Source organism: Equus quagga, chromosome 17, assembly GCF_021613505.1.
Source record: "Equus quagga isolate Etosha38 chromosome 17, UCLA_HA_Equagga_1.0, whole genome shotgun sequence".
Lineage (NCBI taxonomy): Eukaryota > Metazoa > Chordata > Mammalia > Perissodactyla > Equidae > Equus > Equus quagga.
The window spans coordinates 44,592,188-44,600,966 of record NC_060283.1 but is presented as its reverse complement, the minus strand read 5'-3'; the positions used below and the strand labels follow the sequence as shown (position 1 = coordinate 44,600,966).

The 8,779-nt window shown below is 36.3% G+C and overlaps 1 long non-coding RNA gene across 1 annotated transcript; it reads right to left on the bottom strand.

Annotated features, from left to right (window-relative positions):
* Window positions 1-460: 460 nt before the first annotated feature.
* LOC124228597 (uncharacterized) lies at window positions 461-6,108 on the bottom strand. The gene is made up of 4 exons (XR_006885739.1): window positions 6,027-6,108; window positions 4,805-4,934; window positions 3,070-3,244; window positions 461-649 (listed from the first exon to the last, which is right to left on the bottom strand). It is a non-coding gene; the product is annotated as an uncharacterized LOC124228597 (long non-coding RNA).
* Window positions 6,109-8,779: the final 2,671 nt, after the last annotated feature.

Below are 8,779 nucleotides of genomic sequence, written 5' to 3'. Positions count from 1 at the left end.
TTTAATTTAGCTTCCCTTTGACCAACTACATATTTATTTTCAAAATAGATGGGAAAAACTATCAAATACACCCTTACTATCATAAAGCAAACTCCTGATCATAGCATGATTAGGTCCATGCACTGAAATACCCACTGATATGTACTTTGGTCAGAAAATATACAAAATCTGATATGATGCACACCAAAATTGAATACATAGCTAAACTTGCACTCCAAAGAAGTTTTATTATTTATTTCACCTAATTTCTCCTGTCAAAAAATCCTAGTAAAAAAGTTTCTAATAAATTTCCCCAATACACACTGTTGGAATTTCAAGAAAAGCTTCACTATAGTGCTATAATATAATTTTTTTCAAAATGAGAGACATAAGCTGTTTATTTAGCGCTCAATCAATTGCAAGAAAATAAACTCAAACTGAAAAATAAAAAGATAATTTATTGGCTCATGTAATTGAAAAATCTAGGAGTTAAAATGATGCTAAGTGGGAAGAGGTTTCTCTCTCTTTTGGTTTAACTTGTCTCTACTCTCCTCCAAGTGTTGCCTTCATCCTCAGGCCATAGCTGATGAGAAGAAGCTAGCAGTGGCTTGTCACATACGTTCTCCCTGATTCAACTCCAGCAGAATAAAAGAACATCTATTTCCAATTCCTATAGCACAAAAGAGCAGATTCATTATGATTGGAACAACTTGAGAAATATGAAATACTTAAATATGACTTAGGGGGATTTGAAGTTTGGATTAGCCAAGTCTGGGTACTATGCCCTACCCTGGTCGGCATTTGCACCCCAGCCAACAACTGACTCTAAGAAATGGGAAGAATGGGTCTTCAAAGGAAAGTTGAGGTTTTCTTGTCATAAAAAGGGAAAAGGAATATAAAACCAACAAAAATAACTATTAGAATTAACTGATTCTTGCCACATTTAGAACTTTCAGATAAATTACACATTTTCTATTGCCAATTCTTATTTTTCATGAAGAAAGTTTTAAAATGTTATATGTTGGGTGGGACTGAGAAAAGAGAAAATAAGAGGGGCTTGGAGGTGGCATTTGGCCCTTTTTCACTAAGGCTTGCCCCTTGGCCATCCCCACACATGGAGCCAGCCCACTGAGAACAGCTGTTATTCATCTATTTACGGCATTTTGCCACTTGCCATCCCTGCCATGTCTCAATGACCCCACTTCCTTCTGCAACATAATAACGGGTAAATAAAATGCTGTGCAATGGACTCTAGAAGAAAGATAGTAGCCACACGACTGGCCTTCAGCAGACTGGATCTGAGAAGAAGAGTTAATGCTACCCAAGATCAACCCAGACCCAGTTGATTGACTTATGAGTAAAATTCAGCTCCCATCTGCTCTTTGGGTTCTCTTCAGTTGTCGTAGTCCTTTTTCTCAGAGTTGAAACAACAACACAACAACACAAAACAAAATCTTTTACTTCTTTTGGCCTTAAGAAACAACCATACTCTGAGTCTTCTCTCCCAACTCAGTGTTGTGTGCCTACAAGTTCCTTAAGCTGACATGAGGTCCCACGACATCATAGACATCCATTAAAAAAAAACAACTTTCAGAATGTAGTCTGCATATTTGGATTTGCAATATCACTTCAGCAGAAAAAATATTAAGATAACAGAAATATATAACTATTTTTTAAAAGGTTAGAAATGCTTTGACTCACAAATTTGGCCAGCTATCTTCTTTAAAATAATAGGCCAAGATATAGCATATTCTCACTGTCAGGAAGGTTTATCTTAAGATAAAAAGGAGTATTTCACTTAATACTTTGTGATGTAAAATAGTTGCTTAACCCGTCTTCCTTGGGGATCCTATTGGCCAGAATTCAGTTGCTCTAAGAAAGTCAGAAAGCAAAATTTTGTCCTTCTGTGTACCCAGAAAGAAAATGAAATGAAATTTGAGAGCCACTTTGCATCGTCTCTGCTATAGGGAACAAGGAGCGGCTTTCCGGAAGAGGCAGAAATTAATCAGGCCTAGAAAGGTTACATAAGCACTTTTCATCTCTAGCTTTGGAATTCCAGTAGCACTTTCAGGAACAAGAATGTCTAGTGTTCTCCTAATATTGACTCTAGGATGTGAGATGATGGTTATGGCTGCATATTTAGAAGTGTGAGCCATCAATAGCATCTCCCTTCCTAGAATGACGGTGGAGCCTGTCAGCCATAGCTGACAGTATTAGTGATTGCTGGAAACCTGAGTCAGTCGCTTGATTCTATCATAAACCATCTGCAGCTAATCAATTCTACCATTCAGTGGAAGTTGTAATGATTCTGAATCAGTTTTGTTTCTGGATAGATAGATACAATTGAAATCACACTCAGCTTCTAAAGTTTCTACTTTCTCTGCCTGTGCCATGTGTAGTATATATTTGGAAGCATTTGATAGATACTTGATAGATAGATAGATAGATAGATAGATAGATAGATAGATAGATAGAAAAATAGAGCAAATGATGTAGAGAAATAGCAATGGGGAAGACATACAGCAAAAAATCACACTTTCCAAGGATATTTTCAATTCCCTTTGGATTTTTTTCCCGCAAAGGATTTAGCAGGATTAGAAATCAAAAAGCAGTGAAATTTTATAAAATACCTGGATGTAGTTCTGTGGAATTATGCAATATGTATCAGTGTGATTATTTTTGTCTAGTAATCTTACTGTTTTCACTGCATCTGAGAGAGAAATATTTACAAGATGCCGGTTATATATTTCTCAGTAAATACTAAGAGGCACGGTCTGTTGATATGCTCCTACTATACAATGGGTATTCCAAAATATTAAACAATCATTAAACAATCTGGGGTATTATAAGAATGGAATTTTGGAACTTGAACTAAAAGCGCTAAAGAAAAACAACTTAATGTTTTCAAATAAGCTGTAGATGTTTGTATAAATTGGTAGAATTAAATTTTGGAATAATAACTAATCTGAACACTCAGACATCAGTCTTGGTGGATAGAATTGCCCCGTTTGAAACATTTTGACACAGCAATGTTCACAACAAAAGCACAAATTTTTCCAACTGCAATACAAGAGATTGTCAGAAGCTTACCTTGTCTTGGAAAAATGAACCCCTTGATTATTTTTGATTGCCTTGTATTCGGTGTAGCATGTTTTCTCTCGCTTTTTAATTTACTTCTTCATTAATTCATTTTCTTGAAAAATTATTTCGTTCAAAACATTTTCTTTGGTGCTAAAATTTAAAACTGTTTCCAGTAACGTGCTGCCTATGTAAAAAGAAAATGCATACGGGAATCTGTAAAATTACAGCAGGAAGTGAGGTACGGTGGGTAAGACAACAGGTGCAATTTTCAGACTCCTTAGCAAAACCTAACTCTGTGACTTACCAGCTAGGCCATGGTGGGAGATTACTATACTTTTTTGCACCTTAGTTTCATCATTTGTAATATAAGAACAACATTAGTAATCACTGGTTATGTGAGAATTAAATGAGATCATCTATATAAAATACTAGCTATGATGCCTGGCAAGAAATAAATCCTATAAGCATTAGCTTATTTAATATTTTTATCAAATCATTATTTGAAAAAGTAAATTAAAAAATGATTCAAAAGTGATCTGACAATCTCAGTGTCTGATAAGGTACACTTAGACGAGTCCATCATGGTAAACTTGCATTGAAACCCTGGTCTACATTCCACTGATCTATTTATGAAACATTCTTTAGAAAAAAATGTAGGAGACAGGAAATTCATGTTATCAGGAATTGTCTAATAAGTCCTAAATACTTATTAATGATTCTGTTAAAAATCCCAGGAATAAGAAAAGCACGAGGTTTTAGATAGTGTCCAAAAAGATTATTTGACACATTTTGTCTTTAAGTTTTCCACACAATCCTTGTGATCTTTAACTCACTGAAATTTTATTTCCATCTGGACCACAAATTTAAAAAATTGATGAGTAAGATACCCAGTGATATCCAATATGCTAAATAAACAATTCTGAACTTATACCTAACTTGACCTTCTTTTTAATTTTGGTCCTTCTTGGTCCCACTTTATGTCACCAAGTCAGTTGAACTTAATGAATACGCATTGACTATGAGTGTGTCAGTTACACCAGGTCTTAAACTTTATAATTCTTATCTCTCCTGATTTCCTTCCTACATTTCTGATTATAGCATTCCAGTCTTCCTTATAGATGCCTTTCTTGACTGGTCTTCAAATAAATTTCCTATATTTGTGATCCAATATCTGCTTCTCTTTTCACTCTAGATACCTCTTATCTAAGACCATGATTTATTACAAGACCATTTACCGAGGAATCTCCAATATACATAACTGTTCCAGCTCTTTCTATTGAACACCTTCCCCATATTCCCTTCAACATCCACCTGCAAAGTTCTTTTGAATCACAATTTCAGCATATCTCAATCTGAATTCGTTATCTTTCCTCCAGTTTAGCTCTTCTATTATTTCTTCTCTGGATTATGGTAACATCAGCAACCCCATCATCCAAGTTAGAAACCTGGCTCTCTAAGCATCTTCCTCTTCATCACTTTCTAGCTCGGATCCATTAAAAGTTCATATTGATTTTCATTCCCAAATACTTGTTCATTTCAATCTCCATGCTTCTCCTCTAATACCGTTGATCTAGTTTATTGTTTTTCACTTATATGACTGCAAAAGCCTTGGAACTGGTTTTCTGTCATCCATTTGTCCTTAATTAATCCAGTTGTCGTGATACTCCACAGTGTTTTGTTTTAAATTTTAAAAGTGTCATTCCTTCAATATCTAGTTTTAAAATTCTTAATTGAATCCCCAAACCTTTAGGTGAAGCTCTGTGTGCACGGGGTTGTGATGCTGTGATTTGACTCTCCGGTCTCATCCATTCCAACTCTCTCCCATGGATCTTCAAACTCTTCTTCTCCACTGAGTTTCATCCCTTCAGCCTCATCTGAAAAACAGTGCAAAACAATTTTTTCATCATGCTTGGATCTTTACTGCCCTGTCACTCACAATTTTCATAGCCCAATCTTCTTAAACAAGTTATAAACTCTAATCCATATTCTCTAGCTCCTCACTTTCCGTTCACTGATAATTTCACCTTAAAATCTGGCTGCTGTTACTGGGATCATAAATGGGCCAACTGTCAAATTTAATACTGATCCCTAAGCGTTTCTGTTGTTGGCCTTGTCAGTATCTAGCACAATTGGCCACTCTTGCTTCTTGAACCTTTCAAGACTCACAATTTTAGAGGCATTTCTCTGGTTTTTGTTTTCTTTGTGTTTATTCTCCTACATCTTGCAGTAATATGTCTCAATCTCCTTCTCAAGTCCCTCCTTATGGGTCAAGTCTTAACATTGCTTTCCTTGGTCTTCATGTATCATTCCAAGCCCAGTGGTTCACAAGCTTGTTTGAAGCCCAACACACTGAGGGTTCAATATGCAGTAGCAATGTTACATTTATAAAACTAAGTTGGAAGAGGGAGATGGTGTCCAATTTGAAAAAGCACCTCAGGTAATTCTGACATGTTGTCCCTCTCTGGTCAAGTTTTTACTCTTTCTGGCTGACCTCATCCCTGCCCAGTCTTTCACCATCACCTATGTGCAGATGACTCACAAATTTTTACCTCCAGTTCTTCCCTATTTACTCAGTTCCAACCTCATATATTTAAATTTTACTACCTCAAACTACACGTCCTCCCAGCACTTTTAACTCAAGCTATGTAAATTGAATCCATTATTTTGTTCTCTCAAACCTGTTTACCATCCAGCACTCTTATATCCATAATTCTCCAAGCAAAACACCTGGGGTTCATTTTACCCTCTTTCCTCTCCATTATTCCTCACATCCAATACGCCCTTAATTCCTATCATTTCTTCTTCTTCAATCATGTTCATTACTTTCCACTGATACTCTCATTGTTTAGTCTTCTGTCTAGGCTATTATTATCATCTTCTAACTAATTACCATGCCTCCTGCTTTGCTTTCTGTAACCTATCTTTCACTCAGCTCCCAGAGTAAAATTTTAAAATGCAACTCTTACCATGTCAATGCTCAGATTGCAAGTCTTTTGAACTCCCACCATCTGCAGGACAAAGTCCAAATTCCTCATCCTGATGTTAGATCTCCACTGTCAGCTGAGTAGGAACAAAGTTCACTGACTACGTTTCATTTATTTATTAGACAAATATTTATTATCACCAGGCAATAGTCTACACACCAGGGATACTGTAAGGAAAAGATAGGAAAGCTCCTAACACTAAGGGAGTTTACATTCTAGGTCATGGAGAAAACAAATAAACACACACATACACACACAAAGTGGTAAGTTTTATGTGAACAATTAAAACAGAATGATTAATTGAGATTAATTAGATGATTGCTTTTATGATGAGGTTGGAAGTCGGGGAAAACATCAATGAGAGGTGACCTTTAACTTGACACCTGAATAAATGGAGGGAGTCAAAAGTCCAGGGAAGAGCTTTCCTTGTGGAGGAAATAGTATTGCAAAGATCCTAACGCAGAGACAAGCTTGGCATGTTTGAGGAACAGAGAGAAAGGCAGTGAGATTGGAGTGTGAGAGTGAGTCAAAAACTAATATGTCAGAGAAGGAAACAGGGAACAGATCACAGGGCTTTACAAAACTTGCTAAGGAATTTGGATTTTATTTTAAGTTGAATGGGAAGCCAGTGAAAAATTTCAAATCATCAAGTGATATAACAATTTATATTCTGAAAAGATCATTGTGGCAACTCTGGTACAAAATGGTAACAGGAAGATGAGTTAGATTAGAAAAGTCATAGTCATTGAGTTGGAGAGAGATGTTTGGATTTGAAATATGTTTTAAGATGGGGTAGATAAGTCTTGTTAATGGCTGGATGTGGTGGAGGAGAAAATGAGAAAAATCAAGCAAAACTTCTAGATTTGGGAGATATTAAGTGAATATACAAGTTTGAGTTTTGGGGAAGTTGAAGTAGGATCTATGGATTATAGACAAATAAGTATTTAGATGCCATTCAAAACAAAAAGAATGAATGAGATCCCCTAAGAAGGGTAAGTAAATATAGAAAAGGACCTACTACCAAGTTCAATAATAGATGGTAAAATCTAAGCTGGGTAAGTAGTGAGACTATGAGAGAAGTGGTTGATTTAAAAAAAAAAAGAGAACACTAGAATTGAGATTTTAATGAAGTTGAGGAATTGCAGGTGTCAAGGCACTTGGGTAGGTGAACTGAAAGGACAGGAGGTGGTATTCACAGAATGAATGGCTTGCGTAGAGAGTCCAGAAATGATACACTGCTTGTGATGACAAGCTTGAGGCGTAACCATGGAAATGCTTGGCTGAGATAAGGTGAAGGATAAGCTCACTGGAAGTATGGAAATCAATAAACTAAGAGACCAAAATCTCTCTGCTACTTTCTATCACTATTTGCAGCTTAAGCTCTATCCATACAAAACAATTTTCCATTCCCTGAAAAATGCCATAGCATTTCACATCTCTGTGCCTTTGTTCACATCATTTTCCCTCTTTAAAAGCCTGTTCCAGGTCCCAGGGACACATGCACCTTCTTCCTTACCTTGCTCAAATATTTCGTATTCTCTGCAGCTTTTTCACTCCTAGCCCATGTCATCTCTTCAAGGAAACTAATCAGGTTCTCATTTTTCGCCTTGTATGTAACTCAATTTTAGCATGTACTATTAAAGGTGTTTATTTAAATATCTATATCTCACACTGGATTCTCAACACCTTGAAGGAGAGAATAAATATTCTTGAGCTTTTCAGGCTCAACACTTAGCAGTGCCAGCACATAGTAGAGTTTTCAGCAATGTTAGTTGAACATACTCACTCGAGAGTGTTTGCAAATATTAACGTTGACTGGCCTTGGAATGGGTAAGATATTAGGTGAGGGATGGAGGAGAGAAAAGAGAGAAGAGAAGAGATGTTTCACCACGCAATTCCATTAAATATATCAGGATATAGTAGTAGATTTTCAATGTCAAAATATATATCTCTAATTTTAAAATTTAGGCAACAAAGCTCCAAAATGGGCAACTGACTTAGTACTTTTTTGTCCAGTAGATCTGTTCATCTGCAAAAAGTAGACCTTGATTTTTCATGTGTTTTATGTTCTACCCAGCTCTCTACTTATCTTTGACTACCTGATTCTTATGTTATATGCTTGTTAGGCTATGTAACATTAGCGCTGTAATATACCACTTCCTAAATCTCAGTGGTTTAATAAATCCCAGTTTTATTTCTTGCTCATATTAAGTCCAGTGTGTATTAACAGGGGGCTCATCTTGTATATTCATTCCAAGATCAGAATCCTTCAATTATATAACTCTTTTACCTCTTAAGGCTTTAGAATTCTCCACTAGATCCCACACAATCAGCAGACAATGAGGAAAGGTGGAAGAATGGCCAAAAGTTTGTAGAAATCAGACCTAGAAATGATGTATAACAACTCTGTCCACATTATATTGGCCAAAACTCAGTGATATGGTCACAAATAACCTCAGGCATCCTGCGTAAGTCTGATTGTTTTTGAGGAAGAAGAGGAAACAAATGGCTATTGATGAACAAGAGTTGAGAGTCAAGGAGTAACTTGTCCAAGAGTGATTCCTTTCAGATTAGCCACTCACAAAGTGCCATGGGTACCATCTACAGCCAATTGTTTAAGACACTTAATCCTGGAAGAGGTCTGAGGTGGTGAATTAGGTAATGCAGCCACTACTTCACATGCATTATCCCCACAAGTCTTGTTTCCAGCCCACTGATTATACCATGGTAGAACC